The sequence below is a fragment of the Maniola hyperantus genome, chromosome 5 (genome assembly GCF_902806685.2).
Source record: "Maniola hyperantus chromosome 5, iAphHyp1.2, whole genome shotgun sequence".
Taxonomy (NCBI): domain Eukaryota; kingdom Metazoa; phylum Arthropoda; class Insecta; order Lepidoptera; family Nymphalidae; genus Maniola; species Maniola hyperantus.
Window position 1 is genome coordinate 3,160,682 of NC_048540.1, and position 26,320 is coordinate 3,187,001.

Below are 26,320 nucleotides of genomic sequence, written 5' to 3' on the forward strand. Positions count from 1 at the left end.
GTAGACCAGAATATCTAGATAAGGCAGAACATAATTATGACCTAGGCTATTAATGTCATAGCTATTAAAAAACAATTTAATACTAGTCTTTATAATATCTTTATAAATAACCAGATATCTTTATTTTTCATCATCTAATAACTAACTAAATATCAAATTAAAATTGCTCAGTTATAATTGCATATTATTAACAGCTCAATACAATAAAAATCGATTTGTCATAGGCCAGCCAAAAATTAGTACTCATATTTGATTACCAGTTACCAAACCAAGGTTTTTAGGGTTCCGTACCTCAAAAGGAAAAACGGAACCCTTATAGGATCACTTTGTTGTCTGTCTGTCTGTCAAGAAACCTACAGGGTACTTCCCGTTGACCTAGAATCATGAAATTTGGCAGGTAGGTAGATCTTATAGCTGACATTTAGAGAAAAATCTGAAAACCGTGAATTTAGGGTTAGAACACACAAAAAAAATTAAATTGTGGTCATGAACTAATAATTAGTATTTTCAACTTTCGAAGTGAGTGACTATATCAAGTATCATATGAAAGGTCTTCACTTGTACATTCTAAAACAGATTTTTATTTATTTTTATGCATCATAGTTTTTGAATTATCGTGCAGAATGTGCAAACGTGCAAAAATACGACTGTAGTACGGAACCCTCAGTGCGCGAGCCTGACTCGCACTTGGCCGGTTTTTATTCAGTTACTAGTTACAGTAGTTACATAATAAGGCAATCCCCAAAATAGAAGTCTGAGATGGATAGATCCAGTCTAACCTGGAAATAGTAGGATGTAACAGTATTTATTATAAGACCCATATTTTTTTCATGATTCGTGACCGCGACTCGCAACTAGGTATCATCATCATCATCATCATCAACCGAAGACGTCCACTGTTGGACATAGGTCTCTCTAGGGAAGGGCAACTGGGTCAAAATATCGAAAATTCAAAATCATCAAATTAATGGTCGCATGTACCGGGTATATTTGTATTATATTTATATTATAGGTACAGTACGCGGCGCAGAAAATATTGTACATCGATCTATAGAAAGAGATAGCGGTTTTGAAGAGCGTTGTCTCTGTCGTTGATACCGACCAAACGTCACATATAAGGTATGAGTGACAGAGAACAACGCTCTACAAAGCTGAAATCTTAATCTAAAGGTCGATCTACAATATTTCTTGTCGGCTGCTGTAATATATCGATTTTCGTAAAACCATGAAATAATCCTAAAATCATTAATTTTCGACTTCCTTGGAAAAGCATGAACAGCGCTATCTATGATGAAAATGGATTGGATTCTATGCTAACTTTTAGAACACACAATTTTTACAATTGAACTTCCGAAATAATAATTGCGATATTCTCTTCCACCAAAAATCGAGTGATGACTTTAGAAAACTGTATTCTATTATTATAATACCAGGGTAACAAAGTTAACACTTTCACCAATTAAATAGAAATTTCAGAAAACGTCCGACGCTAACTCGAACTTAGTTCAAAGCCATCAATCACGGCTATCAGTTAATAAAGACCTAGAAATGATCAAACACTTCTATACTGCTCTGACAGGATTGATAGATGTATTATTTGAACAACTATTGGACAATGCAGCTAGATGATAGTGTCTATCAGTCTTCTATTTCATTGGTTGGTGTAGAAGTCAAAGCGTAAAGATTATCTTTTAGAAGAAAACTTGCTCCTAGACTCGTTTCAATTTCTGGTGGAAAACGAAAAATCTACGGGCTTATTGTAAAAAATAATTTAGTGAATAATCCTCCATGGTTTACTTTCCTCAGAACAGTTTTTTCACCATTTTTCTCAAACATTACTGGAGGGTCCAGTTGTTCAACGTTTTTCGGTCTTTTTTGATGGAAAATCTGCGAACATCTAAACATCTGGTAATCTAAGTTCTGACTCCACTATTATTCTCCACTTCTTTACAATATCCATAATATTTTGTAAATTCTAGTAAAACTGTCACGAAATATCTATTAAACCGACAAGCATAAATAAATAATAATAAAATAAGCATATTTGCGATGCAATCCCATCGAGCTCATATTACCTATTATTATTAACTCAAAGCAAATCTCGAATACAAAATAGAAAAATAATAGGCTTCAAGTGTCTTAGCTAAGCACTTGACAATCATCATTTTTAGCAGTTTCCTAAAAGTGAGCAAAAAAATTCAAGGCCGTTGGACACAGTTTATTTTTCAAATAGTCTTTACAGTCAAGCATGAATGTGACGCAATCGGCAAATCTAAGCTTAGCATAATATTATGAATTCGATCAGATCAAATACTGTCGGCCTTGTGCCTATTAGGTGCACTGAACCAGAGAGATATCATATTACTGGAGGTGCGAATATTACACGTTGAGAAAACGCCTTTACCTTAACGCACATAAAATTCACGTACCTAAGCTTCGAACTTTAATAACTTCCCATAATTTAAAGTTAACATCAACTATCCCTTTTAGGACCAAATAAACACATTTTTGTATAAAACTGTCAAAAAATATATAAATATTATATTTGACGACTGAAAAATCATCTCTTAGTCTTTTTACTTTATCGTAAGAGTATGTCCGTTTGTCCGTCCATCTTTCAGTCGAGTCTCCATAACCAGAATAATTATTGATAAAGATCTAAAAATTATTGGAATGTGTTATTGATAGAGAAGATATACATACATAATAAGAGATTCTTTGTTTCCTTGACAGTTAAAAAGGTTCTTGGTCTTGGTACATTATCTTATGTGCGTCCGTTCATCTGTCATCCTTCGGTCGGTTCGTCACCGACAATATATGATGAAGATCTAGATTATTGTAAAAATACTAATAACAAACAGAGTAAAATCTGGTCAAGCGCAAAGTTACTGCTTAAAATAGCATGTTGTATTGTATAAAACGGGTACATACCACGATTAATTACGCGATTTTTAACTGCCGATATTTCGACTAAGTCGTGGTCACGACGGGACCTGTTTTATACAATACAATATGTCGTTAAACCACGAAATAAGCTTAAAATCATTAAAATAGTAGGTATTACTTGGGTTCTTTACAACAATCATATTAACGCGTTTTTGCGGGACATTGCACAGTCTAGTAAAATTCATCTCTCTGTATTGAGCACTCGGCTCATTGAGTAATGCATCATGTTATGACTTATGACAAGTTGCCTCGTCACCGACATGTGTGCGCGATTACGCTTATTGCTGTTTTGTTTTAATTTACATTGCTTTTGAGCATTATGCCCGACTGCCATTTGTGATGAAGCATATTTCGGATTTTTTATTGCGACATTATGATAATAAGTGGTTCGATCTCGGACCTCTAACTTTTCGGAGTTCGTTTTTCGGCAGCGTTTTACTAAGCAATTAAACATCACTTGCTTTAACTGTAACGTAGAATAATAGGCAAGGAAACCTGTATGCCTAAGGTGTGTGAAGTCTTCCAATCTGCACTTGGCCAGTGTGATAACTGTGGCCAAACCCTTCTCATTCTGCAAGGAGAACCGTGCTCAGTAGTGAGCCGGCGATGGATTATGATGTCGATACAACTACCTAGTTTTAAAAGTGAAATTTGTACTCCTATGTAATGGCATAAAATAGTGTTATGTACTTTTTAAAATTGTACCAATTTGTACCTTATTGCCTACCTATTTTAACAAATAAAAAGATTTTGATTTCTATGATGATAGAATATCTAATGCGTCTACTTTGGGCGCTACAGTCTTTTTGGAGGGTACCTCCCTCTCTCTCAATCCCTATGGTCTTTACTCCACAACCTTTCCTGTATTTTTGGATCTGTCACGGCTTTGGTATTACATAATAGTAATTGGTAAACCATCGTAAAGTTATGACATGTGTACCTAATAATTATAACAAATTGCTTCGTCATGCAATGGTAAGTTGCCATAATCTTATGTGTGTACGCAAATTGCGTTTTAGTGATTTACTTACTTTGACGACTGACTTGTCGATGACGATTTAGGCATATTATTTTGAATATTTTGAGCTGAATTGCTCTGGCTTTGAATGATAATTGATAAACATAATATCTATTACATATTACAATGTATGTACCAATACCATACCCGCTTTTGCTCGGGTGGAATTTTAGAAAATCATTCGTAGACGTTTTTATCATCGAAAAATGCGAAATGAAAAATTTTTAGTGAAGAGATTCAGCGGTTTGAACTGATGTTAGTCAGTCAAATTATCTTTTAATATATTATGTATATTTAGATACATAAAAGCATAAAAGCTTTAAAATATAGGTAGATGATTTGATCCGTGTTAAAAAAGTCCAAATCGCTGGCAATCTTTAAAAACCGTGTCAAGAAACACTATCTGTCACTGTAGATTTTCTGCCATAACTATATGTTCAGTTAGCTATGTAGTATGTATTATTTATTTAATTATACTATATTGATTTTATATAGTATTTATATACATGTATATTATATATATTATATTATATTTTATAGTATGTACCTATTAGAGTGTATGTGTTTATATATACCTATTCCTATATATATTTATATATATATTATATTTATAGCTACATTGCGACTCCCCGTCTTACAGTTCTATAAGTTCTTAAGTATGGGTTGCCTGGAAGAGATCACTTTAGTGATAAGGTCGCCCTTTGTTTTTTAAGTGTATCCTTACTCTCTGTAAATCTATTAACAATAAAGTTATTTTAAATTAAATTAAAATTAAAAGTCAACATTACTATTATTAATTTTACGTATATATCAAGTTGCCTATGGAACCAAACCTGTTAGATAAAACTTAGTTACGGTAAACTAAGATAGAAGTGGGTATGTAGTACGAATTTCATGGTGCTATCGACCCTGAGAATTAGCGATACAATGTGCTAAGCTTGTTTGAACATATGTGGCATTGCACAACACTTGAATAATTTAGGTCACATCTTTATTTTTGAAACCAACGAGCTATACAAAACCTTCTAATTTATATTTAACATCTAAGTTAAGTCATGTTAAGTATGTTAATCTGACAAGACAAGAAGTGTTATTTTAGAAAATTTGACCCTTGCTAATCGCTACTTAGAATACATGCTTAGCGAACTAGGGAAGGAAATTAATCTATCTGGTACATCTAAGTTTTCAATTTCCATTCAATGGGTCTGCTGTGATAGCCTAGTGGTTAGGTCGTCCGCCTTCTAATCAAAGGTCGGGGGTTCGATCTCGGGCCCGCACCTCTAACTTTTCGGAGTTATGTGCGTTTTAAGTAATTAAATATCACTTGCTTTAACGGTGAAGGCAAACATCGTGAGGAAACCTGCATGCCTGAGAGTTCTCCATAATGTTCTCAAAGGTGTGTGAAGTCTACCAATCTGCACATGGCCAGCGTGGTAGATTATGGTAAAACCCTTCTCAGTCTGAGAGGAGACCCGTGCTCTGTAGTGAGCCGGCGATGGGTTGATCATGATTCAATGGGTCAACGATGGATTCAAAAAACTCACATATGAATCCTGAAAACATTAGGTACTTTTTTTTTGACAGTAGTGTGAAAAATGCTAAGCACTAGGAAGTAGGATCAAGGTGGTTTTATAAGTACCTAAGTGATAAAATATTGTAAAAATTGTTGATCTGTTGGATGCTTAGCAAACAGAAAACATAGAAAAATGTAAAAAGAGGTGTAATCTATACTAATATTATAAATGCGAAAGTGCGTCTGTCTGTGCCTGCTGACTTTTCACGGCCCATCCGTTAAACCGATTTTTAGGACATAAGCTACTTTTTATCTCGAAAAATCAAAGAGTTTCCACAGGATTTTTAGAAACTTAAATCCACGCGGACAAATCGCGGGCATCATCTCATCATCATCATCATCCGATAGACGTCCACTGCTGGACATAGGTCTCTTGTAGGGACTTCCACGCGCCACGGTCTCGCGCCGCCTGAATCCAGCGGCTTCCTGCGACTCGTCTAATGTGGACTCCACCTAGTGCGGGTCTTCCAACACTCAGGGCATCATCTAGTTTCTAATAATTACAGTTGTACCTTTATCGGATAGTAATATCCGGTATATATCGTGTCAATATCCGGGATTTGATACAGAATTTCTTGCCGCGTCTCGTTTTCTATAATATGCAAATAACATCTGTAATACGCGTCGTTACAGTGGTCTCTACAAAAAGCTACCTAGCCTTCATATTTACCTAGATGTTTATAACTTCCGGCTCGATAATTATATATTTTAGTTTATAGTGATTTATAAATAAGTGGCTTTTAAAGGGTATTTTAAAATAAATTGAATTTTTTACATGCTTTAATTTACTTAATGATTACCGCCTTAAAGGTAGAATATTAGTCATGAAAAAGCGCGACATGGCTAATCTAAATATATAAAAGGAAAAGGTAACTGACTGACTGACTGATCTGACACACAGCTCAAACTACTGAACGGACCGGACTGAAATTTGGCATGCTGATAGCTATTATGACGTAGACATCCGCTAAGAAAGGATTTTTAAAATTCAACCCCTAAAGGGGTTATTTTGAAATTGTTATAAGTTGAAATTTGTGTAGTCCACGCAGACGAAGTCACGAGCATAAGCTAGTTTTAAAATAAGTTGAATTTTTATATGCTTTAATTTACTGAATTATTACCGCTTTAAGGGATGATTTATGCTAACACGGGGCAGCCACGAACCGTGCTAAGTACGAGGCGCGGACGAGGCACGGATTCAAAACATTACGAACATTTTATATAAAGCAGTTTATGCTTCACAAACGCCACACGGTAAGCCATATATAAAATGTTCGTGATATTTTGAATCCGTGCCTCGTTCACGGCTCGTGCCCGCCACGTGTTAGCATAAATCATCCCTAAAGGAGAATATTAGTCATGATTAACCATGACATGGCTAATATTCTTAAAAAGTTTTATAGGTTACTATTACTACAGTCGGTAGCGGTAGGTACCGCCAGAATTTCCTTCGTCTTAGTAACGAACGGTGCGCAGTTTTTGTGAGTCCATTGTTCTTGCTCGTGACCTTCTCAATTAGATACTGTTTAATGCATTTACAATGTTTCAAGTAGGTTTCAAGCCTTCCGATCTTTGTGCTAAGATGCTTATGAAAGAGTTTGACCCAATTTATGCAACGCTTTACTAATATAAGTAACCTTTGCCCGTGGTTGCAGGTACAGAAATTACGCAGATTTTTAATGTCGGCCATTTGGCTCATGAATACTATCTCACCATAAATGATGAGTCAAAGTCAAATGATTTATTCAAAATAGGTAATAAATTACTCTTATTGATAGTCAGATGTTGGATTTGTTAGATATAGTGGTGATAACTTTTACGCAAACTTAAAACTAAAGCTACGAGGATTCCAAACGCGCCCAGGTCTGAGAAGAGCCCACAACAAACTCATTGGGTATTCTTTTTATTATCACCACTTTACAAAATTATTGAAACTTATGATGATGATGCAGTCTAATACTGCGTTTACATCAATGACTAAAACATATTTATATTTAACATATTTATTTTAACCTTTGACCTCGTCATTGCTTCTTTAAAGCTTTACCGTCAAGCACAATTAGTTTTATGCAAACTTGTGACATTTGTCTACTATGTCCGATGTCTACATCATAATATCTATTTGCATACCCAGCCCTATCCGTCCAGTAGTTTGAGATGTGCGTTGATTGATCAGTCAGTCAGTCACCTTTTCCTTTTAAAATAAATATATTTAGATTCGCTAGCCTATGTTAAGCAAGCTTAAAGCCCATACGATTTCAATCAATACACTGTAAAAATTAAATATTGGCAACACTTACACAAATCTCAAGTTTTGACACCGATACGCGACAGTGTCGCAAGTCGCAACTAAGATAATATTGCTGAGTGACAAAACTAAGCATACAAGTGTTTTGCAAATCGCTGTATGTCTAGAAACATGTAGCTAATTAGAAGTTACTACTTATTAGGTACTTGTCAATAGTATTAAACGTTCTAATCTAAAATGATTGACGGGCAACTTGCAATTGCAACAACACTTTAAGCGAGGTTTAGACTAGCAAGAACTTCTTGCAAGTTATTCCGCAAGTACTTGCAGAATTGTTTACACTACGAGCAATATGGTACATGTACATACATTTGTGACTTGCGGACGCACGTGATTGTTTACATGGTAGAAATAGCTTGCGGAAGTCAACTTCTGCAAGTTTTGTTGCTAATCTAAACCTCGCTTTAGAAGATAAAATTTTACATTTGAGTAGTAAGTAAATAACTGAACTAAGCTGTGGGATGGAATGTATGTCTTTCGCATATTGTTTTACTAGGTGATGCCCGCGACTTCGTCCGCGTGGAATTAGGTTTTTAAAAATCCCGTGGGAACTCTTTGATTTTCCGGGATAAAAAGTAGCCTATGTCACTCTCCAGGTCTTTATTTATACCCATGCAAAAATCACGTCAATCCGTTGGACTGTTGCGACGTGATTGAAGGACAAACCTACAAACCAACAAACAAACACACTTTCGCGTTTATAATAAGGGTACTGATACCAGGATGTCAACATCGGTTCAGTCTTTAAACAGACCAACAGACAAATTTTTCCATTTTTAACGACAGAAATTATTAGAGCATAGAAAGATCAGAGCATGGAAACAACCGATGTACTTATAGAATATTTTTTTAATCTTTCTTAATATACTTCTACCAACCTTGTGCACCTAATTTATCTTTTGGGATTTAAACTTATTTATGTAATGTCTACGAGTCTTAGAAACAATTGTAGTGCTGCAAAACACAAATAAATTCGAAGCACAATAATACATTTTGATTGCCACTCTTACGAACTGCAATTAATGAAATAATGCAATTACATCATTACCAATTGGAATTTCATCAATCAAAATACTAACGATTACCTTTAGATTTATTGTTCAAGAGTCCAACTGTTCTAATCTCTTCATTCATGTCAAGATTTGCTCTGTAATGGATCCGATATCATTTTTTGTGATGTAATTCAATGAAACGGAAAAGGGAGACGCAAGACTGATTTCTATGTATTTTTTGTATCAATATCTGTGTAGAAATATAAGGTTTGAGCGGGTAATTATTGTACATATATAAGATGTGATAGCCGCCTTCTAATCGGAGGTCGGGGGTTCGATTACGGGCACGCTCCTCTAACTTTTCGGAGTTGCGTTTTAAGTACCTAATTAAATATCACTTGCTTTAACGGTGAAGGAAAACATCGTGAGGTAACCTGCATGCCTGAGAGTTCTCCATAATGTTCTCAAAGGTGTGTGGATTCTACCAATCCGCACATGGCTAGGCTAGTAGACTATGGAGAATCCCTTCTCACTCTGAGAGGAGACCCGTGCTATGTAGTGAGCCGGCGAAGGGTTGAAAATGATGATTCGTATATAGGTAATGTGAAACCCTAAATCATCATATAAATCCGACTTGTGAAAAGTAGAAAAAAGTCACAACCGTTAAAAATCTATTAAGCACACTTAATGCACTGAGCGCAAAAAATAAAGCATGGCAAATGTGTTTTAATGCAACGACGTCATGGGCATTTGCTAATTTCAATCAACATTGATTTTTATTTCTCTATGTGATCAAATCAGAATCAGTTTAAATCTTTGGAGCTTCAGAACCAATTTTGAAAATTCTTTCCCCAGTAGCAAGTTAGGTACATTATTCCTAAATGACACAGGCTATATTATATTATATTTCTTTTTAAAAAGGCAAGGTATTCCGAACCAGTGGTAGATTTCATGTAATGATTCTTAAGTAGGTACTTGTTAAAGTTTATTTGAATAAAAATATTTTTATTTATATACATATAGATCCTTACGAAAATTGTAATAAGATACCCGCCCGAAGCCGGGGCGGGTCACTCATCTATATTATATATAAAAAGGATTGACTGACTGACTGATCTATCAACGCACAGCTCAAACTACTGAACGGATCGGGCTGAAATTTTGCATGCAGATAGCTATTATAACGTAGGCATCCGCTAAGAAAAGATTTTTTTAATATTCAACCCCTAAGGGAGTGAAATAGGGGTTTAAAATTTGTGTAAGCCACGCGGACTAAGTCGCGAGCATAAGCTAGTTTATAAATAAGAGATCCCTACGAAAATTGTAATAATATACCCGCGCGAAGCCGAGGCGGGTCACTCGTTTGAAATAAAATTGCAAATTAATAACGCAAACAATGTGTAACCGAACTGAGTAATTGTATCACACAAAAACACTGCCAACTCGCAAACTAAGTACAGTTATGAAATGAAATCTCAAATCCGATATTAAACACTGACGCGATCGAGGCCAAATAAAAAGTGAACGAAAACTGTGAGGTCCGAGAAGAAGCACAATTCACAAACACTTCGTGTAAAATATAAATCCGTAGCTACCTATGTATAAGCAGTGATAGCCTAGTGGTTAGGACGTCCGCCTTCTAATCGGAGGTCGGGGGTTCGATCCCGGGCACGCACCTCTAACTTTTCGGAATTATGTGCGTTTTAATTAATTAAATATCACTTGTTTTAACGGTGAAGGAAAACATCATGAGGAAACCTGCATGCCTGAGCCCGAGAGTTCTCCATAATGTTCTCAAAGGTGTGTGAAGTCTACCAATCCGCACATGGCCAGCGTGGTAGACTATGGCCTAAACCCTTCTCACTCTGAGAGGAGACCCGCGCTCTGTAGTGAGCTGGTGATGGGTTGATCATGATGATGATGATGACCTACCTATGTACATTGCTACACCTATCATAAAATATACACTTTTGGTATAGTACCTATTCACTTTTGGGTTTATTGGTAAATGGTAAGTTTTGAGATTTTTTTTAAAATTTTAAAACTAAGTAGGTAAGTATTAATATTGTGGACAATTTTGATGAATGTTGAATAAATTAATTTATAAATTAAATAAAATTATATTTTAAAAATCTAGCAAAAAAATTAAAGCAAAAATTAACTGAAAATTTTTCTGTTAAATTAGGTAGGTATGTACTTAATTTAATGTGTTAGTATGTAATTTTAATAATATTCACTTTTTTCCATCGAGATTGTATACTTTATGTAGGTACATGGAGTTGTACTTGAATAGATTATAATATTTAGAATATAAGAGTTATATTCATTTAATATATTATGTTAATTTGGTTCTACAAAAAATCTGATTGATTGAGACCCCTTTGCTTGCTATTAGGTGTCCTATTTTGAAATTTTAAGTATGCTAAATTAGAAAACACTCAGGCTTAAAATAACAATTTTAGGTGTTAACAGTTAACACAACTCCTGTGACCTCCCATTTGCGTACGACACTCATAATATTGTATGCTCCAAGCCTAAGAATAAGTAATTTCTCAAAGCGAAAAAAAACCCAAAAAGAGTGCAACCACATTACTTACGCTCAACGAAAGCGAATTTGGTTTTGCAAATAAAAATAATAAAGTCAGAGACGCAACTTTTTTGTCGTCACAAAACGTTCAATAGTTTTTTTTTAATCGCTTTTTGCACATCTATTGGAAATAGATTTCCAATGGACACATGGCACTTTCGATTTAAATACGGAACAGTCGAGGTCGTATCTCCTTTACATGCAAATTGGTATTGTATGTTCGATTAGATACGTGTGTATTTTAAATCCCAATTACTTTCAGAACTTTTTGAAGATTGTATTTGCAGCAGTATCCAGTGTCTATCTAGACTACGCTCAAATTCAAGAATTTGAGTAAATTGTGATGTCTTGATTCTCAGTTTTTAAGTAAATTAACTTACGTTTATGTTACCTACCTTACTTTGTATGAAATTGTCAAATCAACCAATAAACCAATCAAACGCTCGATGTACACAGATTTTAAGATCTTTCAACTTTCAACTAAGCCTCTGAATTTAAAGGTCAAATCGTTAAGGAGGCTGAAAATTCTAATTATTTTCTAAGTAAACCCTGCATTATGTCCAGTGATGGTTTAGCATCTTTATCATACACTAGCTGCCCCGGCGAACTTCGTACCGCCTAATAGTCGATTCTTTTTCAGGATTTAAAAAAAATTCTCTCCGTAAGAACCATCCCCATACTTCAAGGAATAATATATTATGAAAAAAGAATTTGCAAAATCCGTTCAGCTGTACTCGAGATTTGCGATCAGCAACACATTCAGTGATTCATTTTTATAATATAGAGATGATACAAGAAATACTTGCAGCTCTGATGTTACATTTTGACGCATAAAAATGTTATCATAATTTCTTGTAATAGTTTTACGTAAAAGTCAAAATCATTGTAACCTCGTTAGACTTTTTGTATTTTACATACAAATTGCCTGCATAATACGACTAAGTTTACGTCTGCAAAAAATTCAACAGTAAAAGGTCAAAAAAATATATAACAAATTTTTTTTACAGACTAGGGCTTGGCTGCAATCAGACCTGGTGGCAAGTGATGATGCAGCTTAAGATGGAGCGCGCTTCCCTTGAAGATGCCTATTCAATCTTGACTTGAAGGTATTCATATAACAATTGGAGGGGAAAATTGATAGTGGAAAGGCATCTCACATTCTAGCTGTTCGAATTATGAGGAGGCAAATCGCTTCGTACGTTTCCGAGGAATTTCGACTACGTACGGGTGCAGATCTTGGTGATGCCTTGTACGGCGGTACGATAGTAGAAAGATGAAGGAGGAACAAGGTAGAAAAGTTCTTCGGCACACTCTCCGAAATAATATATCCTGTAGAATGCCGATAGACAGGCAACTTTTCGCTGATGGTCCAAACTCTGAAGTTTAGTATTGACCAACGCTTCGTCACCAACGAGTCTTTTAGAGTGACCACCGAATTCAATGTATCAAGTTGATACTTGGCAGAGCCATCCCATAAATGGCTGCAGTACACTATCCACGATCGAACTTGAGCTTGGTACAAGGTAAGAAGCGTGAAGTACCTACCGTTTGACTGTTGAGGATGCCAAGTTTCTTACCAGCAGTTTTTGCCTTAGATTCGATGCTGTCCAACTGTAGTTAGTTTTTAATAGGATTTTCGAGATAAGGATTTTGTCTGATAAGAAAAACTTCATCAACTTATTAAACATCAACTGTTTCTCTATTATTGCAAACAAGATTGCTAATCAAACTTCAATTTATCTTTCAATTGTTTTCACTTTCATCTGATCTTCAGACATAGTTAAAGTAACAGAGACCTACATATTGTAGATTCAATTTTTCACTTTGACCAAGCATGTCCGGACATTCTCATAGTCATTCTTTCAGCTGTCAAATTGTTACGTTATTGATCTATCTGTTCATGTATCTATAATAATAATTATACCTATAGGAGTATAGAAGAAGAAACTTACTAACTTACGTATTAATATACTATAGCTTAAACAGCTAAGTTAATTTAAAAATTTGAGATTTTTATTTTTCTATAACAAACAGCTTCTTCAAGACTTGTAGTTTTTGTATATATAGTTATTCTTAGGAAAATGTATAATTTTAAACTATTCAAGTTACTAAGAACGACGTTCAACATAGCCAAAGAAAATCTACAATACGGCAACAATGGTTTATACATAAATGTACACTAAGTATACATTTTAGATAGTATAGATATAGTGTTTCAAACATATTATAAAACCTTGAATCCTACCAAATCGATTTGAATTAATTAATGCAGTATCTGGTTAAACCGGAATCAGGCGCAGAAGATGAATAATTAGAATTTTAGAGTAGCCAAAGTTTCCAAACCTATCGCGCAGCTTCCACTGCTAATGTACCAGTAAATATTGGCGATTATTATCAAATAGCACGTCATACAACATGTCAAACATTCGTAACTTTTTAATTCAAATAATTTATTTCCTGTGAGAGAATGTCATTGCCTGTGAGCACTGACGAAAAACAAGAGTTTCAACTGCGTTTGCATTTGTTGAAGAGGAACTTAATGTGACATTTCAACAAAACTTGAAATCTGTCAAAGAATTTACTCAATTTGCTGCAGTGCGAACGTAAATTGAACCAAACAATTTAGATTCGTCACATACATGTTTTTGATGCAAACTCATGGTATGCCAACTTGCGGCTCTTATGGAATGTCAAGACTCTAACGTTTCGGAAAGCAGATACTTACTCCTAAAAAGAATCGGCAAGAAACCCAGCAGTAACTTACTCCAAAGGCAATTTTCTTTACTCAATACACTCCGCGCTCAGTCCGCTCTGTTGTACGGAAACAACTTTACAATAGGAAATTGTGTTATTGTTACGGATTTTTAATTAAACTTTTAAGCCTCATGTTAGGTAATGTTATTTACTATTGTGTAACGTTGGTAGATAGTTATTATGGTATTGTCAAAAGTTATGTTTTGTGTATTGTTACAGGTTTAGAACCATGAATGAATGGTTCAGAAGATATTTTAAAGATTTTATCTTATTTTCAACAAGATGTGAATTAAGAAAAATGTAGAGAATCTTAAGCCGTGCTTTTTAACAAAAGTTCGTGTTAGATCTGAAAAATAGCCTAGAATAGCTCTCATGCATGATTTAGTTCATAACAAGATTATTTGAAAAATGTAGAGACTTAACTTTACTATCATTGGTCAAAACATAGACTCTTCGTGTTAATCCTCAAATATCTTTAAAATCCTTCTAATTTTTTAAATATAAAATATATTTAATTTGAATTAGAAAATATAACAACCTGAAAAACAAACTATTTCAAGTGTAGTTACAAAAAATATACAGTAGGTCTATCAAATAATCTTTTCGATCTTAAAGGGGTAAAATTGATATGTACTTACTGATAAGTTTGACAGCACAGTTATCTGCAGCCGACCTTAAGAGGCAGAGACTAGTCAGTACAAACGGACCAGTGAAATGGCAATGAAAAAATCCGGTCACACTCAACACAGAAAACACTGAAAATCAAGTTATCACAACACGCTCCTGCGACCCGGGTACCAAACCCGTTCTTCGGGATACCGATTTACCCGAATTCCGGTTTTGCGGAAAGGTCACCAGACAAAAAGGTCAAAAACAAGACAGTTCCACTTCAACAGTGTTTGGTTGAAAGGAAAGTCTCAAGAAAGTTTCGTGTGTTAAACTTTTTTCGCGATCGGAGGCGATAGAGCGCCGCGCGACACATGCAACACGAACGACGGCTCGGTGCAGACTGACGCGACGTAACCAGTTACCAGTGAACAGTGCAGTCAAAGCCTTCACGACGTCACTACTGCTTCTGTGTGAGTGACGAACTTGCAGATTCCGGTACTACTGTAAATTAGTTACATGGTGGTTTTCCACGCTCGCTGTACATTGCTGCGTCTGTTTTATTTGAAAGCTTATTTTCTGGTATTGTTGTAAGTAAAGCATTCATTGAGTTGTAAACGGAAATGGGTGGTTGTAGGACGTCAATTGGCTAGAATATTAGCACTAGGCATCAGGTTCTGGGTTTGCTCATTTATTGTTGTGGACCGCGTATGCAGTCGGGTGCATAGTTTTATGAAATTGGTTTTTTGTTCGCGCCGTCTGGCGAGGCAAGTCCCCGAGGAAGGCTTTTGAGGCCTTTATGAGGCCGCTGAACTTTTGTAGTGCTATTTTGCTGTTTTGTTGGCATCGGAACACACGCACACACTCGTTTTGTACATCAATCAGTCTGTTTAATTTGCTTTCGAGACAGTAACTAATTTTGTGCAATAGTTCCTAGAGGCTTTTCTTTAACTTATATATTTTAAAGTTAATGCCTAATAAGTTTACTTACTTACGGGATTAAAGCACGCATTTGCGAAGAAAAAGTTTTGGGCATGAGCTTTTAAATAAAAATGTTTTACTTTTGGTAAATAAATAATTCTTTCTTTGGGACAACCAAACTTAAGTAGTCAGTTTTACAAATACTTAAAAGATAATATATGAAATTAATAATGAGAAATGAAAATTATTTTCGGCAAAAGCTTTGAAAACAACAAACGTTTTTCTTAACAAAGTTACAGGTATTATTACTTACAGAAAATTTTCAGACAGAGAAATATAACTTTAGAATGTAATAAATTAAAACTATTTTCCGTAATTTTTTGTTTGAGAAATCCAATTTTCGTTCTTGCACGTAAGTTTTCCTTCGACTAAAACCAGATAATAGACGGCAATGAGCTTTGTAAATTGAAGTCAATTTGAGGATAACGAAGGAAAACTATTGCAAGACAGGTAAAAAATAACTACGAGAAATACCAGAAATAACAACGTTCTAAAATTAATTTACGAGTATGCTTGGCATTATGTGATTTATCTAGTTTCGTGATATCTCTACGGCTTTACCGTGAATATTGAGCTAGTATTTAACTTTTTCACGAATTTATTCGCTAGCATTGGCAATATCCATACTTTTTTTCAATTTTTTTTTTTTTAAATTACCAACATAAAGAATGTTTAGCAAATCCAATTTAGACACAGCAAAAAACCACGAAGGTTTAAACAGTGTGTCATTCCGCCTACTTCTTAATACATAATATCATTTATCCAATTCAGATACAAGTTAGCCCTTGACTGCAATCTCACCTGGTGGTAAGTGATGATGCAATCTAAGATGGATGCGGGCTAATCTGGAAGGGGTATGGCAGTTTTTATTAAATCCATACCCCTTTGGTTTCTACACGGCATCGTATTGGAATGCTAAATCACTTGCCGGCACGGCTTTGCCGTTAGTGTGGTAACTAGCCACGGCTGAAGCCTCCCACCAGACCAGACCAGAAATTTAGAAATAATAAAATTCCCGGGAATCGAACCCGGGGACCTCCCACTAACAAGACCACAGCGCTTACCACGGCGCCAGGTCGTCAAAAATTTATGTGAAAATGTGCCTGTCTATCTGTTATCTTTTCATTTCTCTCACTCTCGTCGTATCCGTGATTCTTCGATGTGGCTGTCATACAAATACGTACATTCGATTCGTATTTTTTTGACGGATCCATGAAATCACGGATGAGTACACAAACGCCCTTTTCTGGGTTGCAAGTATCCCTGTACCAAACATCGTCAAAATCGGTTAAACAAATGCGCTGTGGGTGAAATGCTAGCAGACGACAAACAGATACACTTTCGAACTTATAATATTAGTATGGATTAATATGGGTAAGTCAATGAGTAATTGTCTAAAATCTTGCGCTAGAGTTAGATAGGTAAGTAGCTAGATATGTAATCTTGCGTTTGAGGGTAAGTATGAGTGAATCACAATGGTTATTCTCGTTGGTACGGAACACTGTGACGAAATGTTCCAGTATTCGCACGGTCCCTTCTCTCAGTTCGCACGATTAACATTTAGCCGCTGATAACCCGGACACAGCGGGGCTACCACAGATTTGCGCTCATTGAAATTCATTATCACTTTTCTCACTGTATACTCGATTATCTCCGGTCTACTTCATGGCTCTCACTTTTAAATCGGTAAAAAATATTTCATAATACTTATGTCACTTTGTGGTATGTTAGTAATAATAAATACTTATTTATAGTTTAAGATTGAAGCGTGCTAGACGCTATGTGTGGTTTATAGACTTTTATCTTACTTAGTATCTGGATGTACGACTTACGTCGAGAATAATTTATGTTGATAACTACTTACTAGGTAGTCCTAATTAAATAATGTTATTAACATTATGCCAATTATTGTTTTTAAAACTTTCAAAAAAGTAGCTTGACCAACTACAATTTTATAGGTTTAACCATTAAGTATATACGCCAATATCATCCGTATTTTTAATTTTTTTATGATAGTGTTTTACCTACACTTCAAGGAAATTTCTAAATATTTTTTAAATACACGTCAAAAGTTGCAGTGCCGCTCCTAGATGGCATTAGCAGTCGCTTCAGTAGGACTGAGTAGTGATACTTAATTTCGTCACTGGCAGCAAGCGAACCGTGGTTTACCGCTCAGAGCGTCGGGCGTGATCCCAGAATACACAGGTTGGAATACTGCCGAATCACTTGATCACTTGAAATGTCACCCGTAATCATTAAGGTGCTACCTATAAATCTCTATCACAATACTAGATCTCAACGACGATATAACAAAAATGAACTCGTAGTAGGGGTTAAATTATTTCGTGTAAATAACATAATACCGACATAAATAATGACGCTAAATGTCCTGGTCGCCGTTCAGAATGTTTATATCCAGATCTAGGGTTCAAATTTATTAGGTAATCCTTTCGTGGACGGAACAAAAGTACCAACTTGGCAACAATTCCATAATAGTTCAGATGAATTATGCGGCCATTTTGTTGACTTGATATTGGGTGTTATGAATTTATTTGTTAAGGAATTACCGTAAAGGTGCGGATACACTAGGGGACATTTTGTCCCGCAACATGACGCGCAACACTCAATATACGTGACGCTGCAACGTTGCATAATGTCGCGCAACATGCCCCGCGTCGTCAGTGAAGCGCCAATTGTCACCGAGTGTAGTTGCGTACACAACCTCTTCTTTGTCGTTGTAGTAAGAAATTCCGCATCCACCACCTTCTCTTTCTCTTACGTTTCAACACACTCGATATGAAAACTATGTACGCAGTACTAATAGCCACAAGCTCCTCGGGCGACATTTCTATAAACACTGACTAATGTGGCCTATACAATGTTCCGCGACATTTCCTCGGCACGTTCCACATAGTTGTTGAGGAACAGTTACGCAACATGTTACTCCATTTTTCCCCTAGTGTATACGGGGCTTTAGGCTGTTTTTCCACCAGAGGTGTGCTACGTTTGTGTGTCAAACTTACCAATAGGATCGCTTTATTTTCATAGTATAGAATAGCTTAGCTCTGCTGGAAAGGGGTTTAACAAAGTTAAGTTTTTAACTAATTCACAAAATTAAAATACATCTAAACTAATTTTCAGTTTCTAATGAGCAAGATAACCAATATACAAGTAGGTATATATAAGTAGGTATATTATTCGTTACCCATAACGCCTCAATAAGAAACCAATGAATACAAATAGTCATTGAGTTATTGAAATATAGAGATGCAGATTGAAGACCTTCATACACCAGGCATTAAAAAAGCGCCCGGGTAACTAAAAACTATTTATACTAAGACGTAGACAAAGAGAATGTTAATCATACCTACCAATATTTAAATTGCAAGCGTGTTCGTATGTCTGATGCATCAGCACGAACTTGAGAAACTACATATCTACCTACAGTACGCGAACGACAATAATACACATCGACCTTTAGAAATAGATAGTGGCTTAATATTGTCTCTGTCTCGAGACCGACAAAACATCACAAACTTTTGCTCTTACGATACATGGTATATTTTTACATTCAGTGGATTTTTCTGAAGACGACTGGTTCTTATGTTCATCAATGCTTTATATTGTCTCTATCTTGAGACCGACAAAACGTCACATTAGGTACTTTTGCTCTTACGATACATGGTATATTTTTGCAATCAGTAGATTTGTCTGAGGACGACTGGTTCTTTTGTTCATCAATTAGATTGATGTCATTTTGCAGAACATCACACAGCCTCTAGAACATGGCAACTCTCTGAATACAGTAATCAATTATGCTCAAGCGTAACTTGGACACTTGAAAGAATAACCCTGAAAAAAATTGGAACGTATAAGTTTATTTGCAAACTAAAAGCTAATTTCTTGCGCAAGTTGACTGACCTCGATTATTTTAACGATGAAAATAAATAATAATCATTATTATCGATCAATCATTGATCGATATTATCGATCTTTTACTAAAGCAATATTTGTAAATCAGCTGACCTATTATTACTTTAGGTAGGTATCCAAAGTATGAACTATTTTAGCATTTTTCCACTCTAGATAGCTTTTTAAAGAGTTCCCACGGGATTTTACAAGAACCTAAATCTATCTGAATGAAGTTGCAGGCATCAGCTTTTTTGTAAGTTGATAGCTTGCATTCCAGACATAGATTAGATATAGGTAAACAACTTTTATATTGGAAAATCGGAGAGTTCCCACGGGGTTTTAAAAACCTAAAAACACGCCGACAAAGTCGCGGGCGTTAGTTTTTTTTAAATTTATACCTAGATTCAGGAGCGCTTTGGTGCAATCAGTGCAGGCAAGTGATGATGCAGCCAGATGGAACGCGCTTGCCTAGAAGATGCCAATTCACTCATGACTTTCATCAACATCATCATCATCAACCAATAGACGTCCACTGCTGGACATAGGTCTCTTGTAGGGACTTCCACACGCCACGGTCTTGTGCCGTCTGAATCCAGCGGCTCCCTGCGACTCGTCTGATGTCGTCCGTCCACCTAGTGGGGGGTCTTCCAACGCTGCGTCTTCCGGTACGAGGTCGCCATTCCAGCACCTTTTGACCCCAACGTCTATCGGTTGTACGAACTATGTGCCCTGCCCATTGCCATGACTTTAAGGCTAGTAAATAATAGCTCTACCTATAGGTAGGTATATTTTATTTTTTATATAAGTAAGTACTACAAGTAATTTCTGTCAACATGTTTCTCGTTCTGATAATTAAGTTGCGACAAGTGGTTGCGATACACGAGAAGCGATGTCGACACGCCACTTGTCCAGTTAAAACTGTGACTTTATTACTAAACAATAGCCGGCTTTATCTCACAAGTCACAGTGTTGTGATGAGTACACACTTTACCAATGACTACCTGAGCAGACTTTGCTCGGGTGGATTTCTGAAACACTTTCTTAGAGGGGGTCCACGTTTTTTAAAAGCTTCCTTTCAAAAATTCTCCAAAGCCTTCGCTTTGGATCTCAAAACCTTCCTCACTTAGCAATTTCGCGACATTCTTTATGTCGTATATAATATCATCAGTTATACTTATGCTAGTAGCTCTACACTTTTACTTCGTCTCTATTGTAAGACTTTCTAGCTCCAACGACCTTCAGTTCGTTCGTATCATGGTCTGCTACTTCAATTTGATACCTATATTGGTCTAAGACTCTGGACTATGTCAGATACTGGCGTTCTATTTCTCTGGCGAGTTTTTATTTAGGCTCTTCTTAGAACATACTTGAACTGAAATACATTGTAAAGTCATAGTAAAAGTTATTCCTCAGTAAGAGTAGGTACTTCCATTAATTTCATTAATGGCCGCTGACCGCCCGAAACTGCCCATTCTTCTTTATCAAAAAAAATCAAAACTAACTCTACCAAGAATCGTAGACTTTCGAAGACTGCTTGTAAACACACTAAAGATATCGTCAGAAATTCAGTCCCAAACAAGCTTTTACAGCATTCCAACATGTAAGCGAGTCCAACATGTAATACTTTAAGAGATAAGTAAAAGCACATTATAACCTACAAACAAATAATAATGTTTTCTACACGTCTTATAGAGCGGCACAATCACAAACTATTTTACATTTCGCTATCGTTTCCTCCACTAACAACATTATTCATACGAACGTCGCAACCGCTACGAATTTTACACACGATGTCCCATTTAGATACGAATTTACTTCAACACAAGACAATGGTAGAGACTTTCGCTTAATATCTTAGTTTCGCCTTAAAACAATAACACTTTACCACCTTGTCATACTAAGTTCTCTGAGAAACTGTCTATAAGCTAAGAATGATTTGGTTTGGAGCTTAGAATGACATGGTTCTCTGTTAGGTATATAGGTTGACTGTACGTCATAATTCAGACCTCAAAGTTACAATCTAGTACATTAGTATCGTATCAAGACGGAGGGCAAGGCGCCTTTGGACTTTGTACAATATTACCCCTACTATTGGTCTGTCTTTTTTGCTTAAAAACAATCTTATATTAGCCGTGGTCCGAGCCTTACAGGAGGCGCCCTTAGGAGGACGTTGCCCCCCGACCTCTCGAATTATTTCTTCGAGCCCTAGGGCACACCCCAGGCGTTTCGCACTCGCCAACCCCCACGGTGACGCTGTAGCGGCCTACGCAGCATAGTCAATCCGAAACAACACAAAAATCTTTCATTATTAAAAAACCGGCCAAGTGCGAGGCAGGCTCGCGCAACGAGGGTTCCTTACAAGTTTACAATAATCATATTTTTTCGACATTTTGCACGATAATTCAAAACTATGATCCAGGATAAAAATAAATAAAATTCGTTTTATAATGCACAAGTAAAGACCTTTCATAATGATACCCTCCTTGATATAGTTATCTTACTTCGAAAATTGACAATTATACTAATTATTAGTTCATGACCACAATTTAATTTTTTTGTGTAATGTAACCACAAATTCATGATTTTCAGATTTTTCCCCGAATGTCTGCATAAGACCTACCTACCTGCCATGATTATAGGTCAACGGGAAGTATCCTGTAGGTTTCTTGACAGACCGACAGACAACAAAGTGATCCTATAAGGGTTCCGTTTTTCCTTTTGAAGTACGGAACCCTAAAAATGAGCCCTTTTCAGAAAATGCTTACCAACATGACGTGATAATATTAAATGACCCCGATACTGAAGCCTAAGTTTCAGTTGCACCAATGCAGGTTCTGTTTTGAATTAGCAATCTAAATATACAGGGTGTAACCAGAACGCTAACGAAAACTTAGCGACATAACTTATATCTACTAGCCTACTACCTAAATACAATCTAATGCCAATGACCATTTCCCTCATTTTGTAGATTTAGTGATTCAGTATTCTTCAACCCCAGGATTGGTACGGTATCGTATGGTTTGAGGCAACTTCAGGAATACAAGAGAACCAATGGTAACGGCTAGTCGTTTCCCATGGGTATCGGTCGCGAGTTCAACTCGTGCCCGTGCTTGGCCTTTGTCAAGCGACACACACATATAATATATTACTATGCTATATAGAACAAAAACTCATTACCCGACTAGGTACGGTAATGGGCATAGTGTTTTTTTGAGTTCCGTACCTCAAAAGGAAAAAGGAACAATTATAGGATCACTTCGTTGTCCGTCTGTCCGTCTATCTGTCGTGTCTGTCACATGAACCTATAGAGTACTCCCGTTGACCTAGAATCATGAAATTTGGCAGATAGTTAGGTCTTATAGCACAAGTATAGGAATAAATCTGAAAACCCTGATTTGTGGTTAAAAAAGGAATCCTTATAGGATTACTTCGTTGTCTGTCTGTCTGTCTCTGTCTGTAGTGTCTGTCAATTTGGGGGAATTAAAACCTATAGCGTTCTATTTCCCGTTGTCGTAGAATCATGAAAGACAGGTAGCACTAGTAGAGGAAAAAAATCCGAAAACCGTGAATTTGATGTTACATTTCAAAAAAATTAAAGACTTGTGTTCCCGACCAAACAAAAAACTTGTTCAGATTTCTTGTACGATGGTGTGGATACAAAGTAGATTAATATACCCTTCGTGTGCGATTGCGTTTTGTTTCGTTGCGATGCGATGCGACCCGTTGCGTTGCGTTGCGTTGTGTTACGTTTCGTTACGGTGCGATGCGTTGCGTTTCGTTGCGTTGCGATACGTTGCGTTGCATTGCGTTGCAATGCGATGCGTTGCGATGCGATGCGTTGTGTTTCGTAGCGTTGCGTTCTACTTACTATAGTTACTTATTTATTATTATGATAAAGTGAGAACGAAGTGAGCGTTAATTTGTTATCACATCAATACCCATATTATAAAATATGCACAAGTGTGTTTGTTTGTTGGTTTATTGGTTTGTCCTTCAATCACGCCGCAACAGAGCAACGGATTGACGTGATTTTTTGCATGGTTATAGTTAAAGACCTAGAAAGTGACATGCGCTACTTTTTATCTCGGAAAATCAAAAAGTTCCCACGGGATTTTAAAAAACGTTAATCCACGCATGATGTCGTGGGCATCAGCTAGTCTTTCATATTTTCGTACACATAAATCTACTTTCTCCTATAGTATTAGATAGCAGTGTAATGTACAGACATAATATTTCTCCAGGTCATCCATTTATAACGCTTTCGCCATGGGGTCACATAAATTTCCGCCATTATTCATCGCCACAGATACCCGTGTCACTAGTTGCTTGCCTACGAAGTTATTGTCATGATAAAACTACGTGTAAGTATATCATATTTTCGAATATTATCAGGTATGGATGGGAAAGCGGGTTTCTTGTAGTTCGTAAGTATCGACCTAAATAGATGAAGATTAAGATGTGAGAAGAGAAGGATCTCTGACAAAAAAAACATGACCCGCTGCAGCTTATAATACAGGGCAAGATAAAAGCAATAAAGATAAGATAGGCTGCCCAATAATTAAGCATCGGGTGGCTGTGGCCACCGGGCGCCTAGAGCTGCCACGTTAGGCCACTTTATTTAATCACTAAGCACTAACATTACTAACATAACTATAAGGAAATATTGTTACTAACACACTAACTCTAGTAAATATATAGTTGTAAATTTAAATATGGATTAAGACTGGTCTGAAATAAAAGATTATTTATTTATTTAAAAGGCAAACGGGCACCTGGCCGTCAACGAATATCCTATGGCTTTAGAATCTTCGACGGTGGTTCAACATGAGTACAGTACGCGGCCGAAAGTAATCGTGGTAGACTATCGTCAAACCCTCCTCATTCTGATAGGAGATCCGTGCTCTGTAGTGAGCCGGCAATGGGTTGATCATGAAGATGATGATGAAGAAAGGAGTGTTTAGTCCACAACCAGTCACAGTGTTGACGTGAGCATACGTACCGTACAGTTTACACGCAAGGTAAACTGCCTGCACCTGATTTTATGTAGGGTGACCATACGCTGAACTACAGTGCGACAATGCTATCTTGGCACGTGGCGAAAATCGGAACTAACGTTGCCGTCAAGTGTCCCCTTTGTTCTTGTTTGAATATTCAAAGCCTTTGTTCTCCAACAGCGCTCCCCTGTCAATGTCATTCAAGTGCCAAGAGAGCCTTATCGCACTGTAAAACGAGATTTCTTTTAAGGTGGCCCTTCTTACACGCTTCTTCATACAAACGTGGTGATAATAAAAAATACCCGGCTGAGTTTGTAGGTAGGGCTCTTCTCAGACTTGGGCGCGTTTGGATCCCTCGTAGCTTTAGTTTTAAGATTGCGAAATAATTATCACCACTATATCTTACAAATGCTGTGCCGTCAAGCGATTTAGCGTTCCGGTACGATGCCGTGTAGAAACCAAAGGGGTACGGGTTTAATAAAAACTGCCATATCCCTTCCAGGTTAGCCCGCTATCATCTTAGACTGCATCATCACTTACCATCAGGTGAGATTGCAGTCAATGGCTAACTTGTATCTGAATAAAAATAAAAATCTGTACAAATCTAACAACTGACAATCGAAAAGAGTAATTTATTACCTATTTTGAATAAATCATTTGACTTTGACTTGAAACGTATTACGCGACCTGTTATTCTACTAGCTTATACCCGCGACTTCGTCCGCGTGAATTATACAAATTTCAAACCTCAATTTTACCTCTTTAGAGGTTGAATTTTGAAAAGTAATCTTTTATTTCAGACATCCAGAGTCCATATTTTTTTTAGCGGATGCCTAGTACTACGGAGTAGTTCGAGCTGTGCGTTGATAGATCAGTCAGTCAGTCAGTCACCTTTTTCTTTTAAATATTTAAGATTCTTTGTTTATCGAGATCTAAATCTGCTAATCGAAAATTAAAAAATAGAAACCTTGTCACCCTACGAGTAACGTCGACTAACAGGTTTGGTAGGTCGGGTGCGTTGACAAACGAACATATCGTTTACCAACTTGCATGTGCGCGTGCGTGCTCTAATAAATTATAATAATATATTTCACACCTTTATAGTCCTATTATCGGTACACGGTATCGTAACGATTTATTAGGGATCCGTACCTTACAAGGAAAAAAGGGACCCTTATTTGTCTGTCTTTGTTGTATGTCTCTCTTTCTGTCTGTCTGTCTGTCTGTCTGTCCGTTGTATCTGTCAAGAAAACCTATAGGGTAGGTACTTCCCGTTGACCTAGAATCATGAAAGGTAGGTAGGAAGGCCTCTAGCACAAAAAGGAATAAATCCGAAAACCGTGAATTTGTGGTTACATCACAAAAAAAATTAAATGGCACTTCGTGGCATGGCTTTGCCGATATGTTGGTAACTAGCCACGGCCGAAGCCTACCACCAGACCAGACCAGAGATTTGGAATTATAAAATTCCAAATCCCTACCGGGAATCTAACTCGAGACCTCCTACTAATAAGACCACAGCGCTTACCACTGCGCCAGGGAGGTCGTCTGGGAGGGGATAGAATACCATTGCACTAGATTGACTAGATTTAGAAGACATCCCATTCATGTGTGGTGCGAAGTGATTCAAAAGTCAAGCTCAGTTTTTA

General features: G+C 36.6%; 1 protein-coding gene and 1 long non-coding RNA gene across 2 annotated transcripts in view; one reads left to right on the plus strand and one right to left on the minus strand.

Moving 5' to 3' along the window:
• Nucleotides 1-15,199, minus strand: part of ko (Stork-head domain-containing protein knockout) — a 240,075-nt gene extending 224,876 nt beyond the window's left edge. Inside the window, exon 1 of the mRNA XM_034968385.2 lies at nt 14,817-15,199. The gene's annotated coding sequence lies outside the window, so the exon portion shown is untranslated. The remainder of the gene's footprint in view (nt 1-14,816) is intronic.
• Nucleotides 1-26,320, plus strand: part of LOC138402369 (uncharacterized) — a 352,933-nt gene that overhangs the window by 160,899 nt on the left and 165,714 nt on the right. The window lies entirely within an intron of this gene.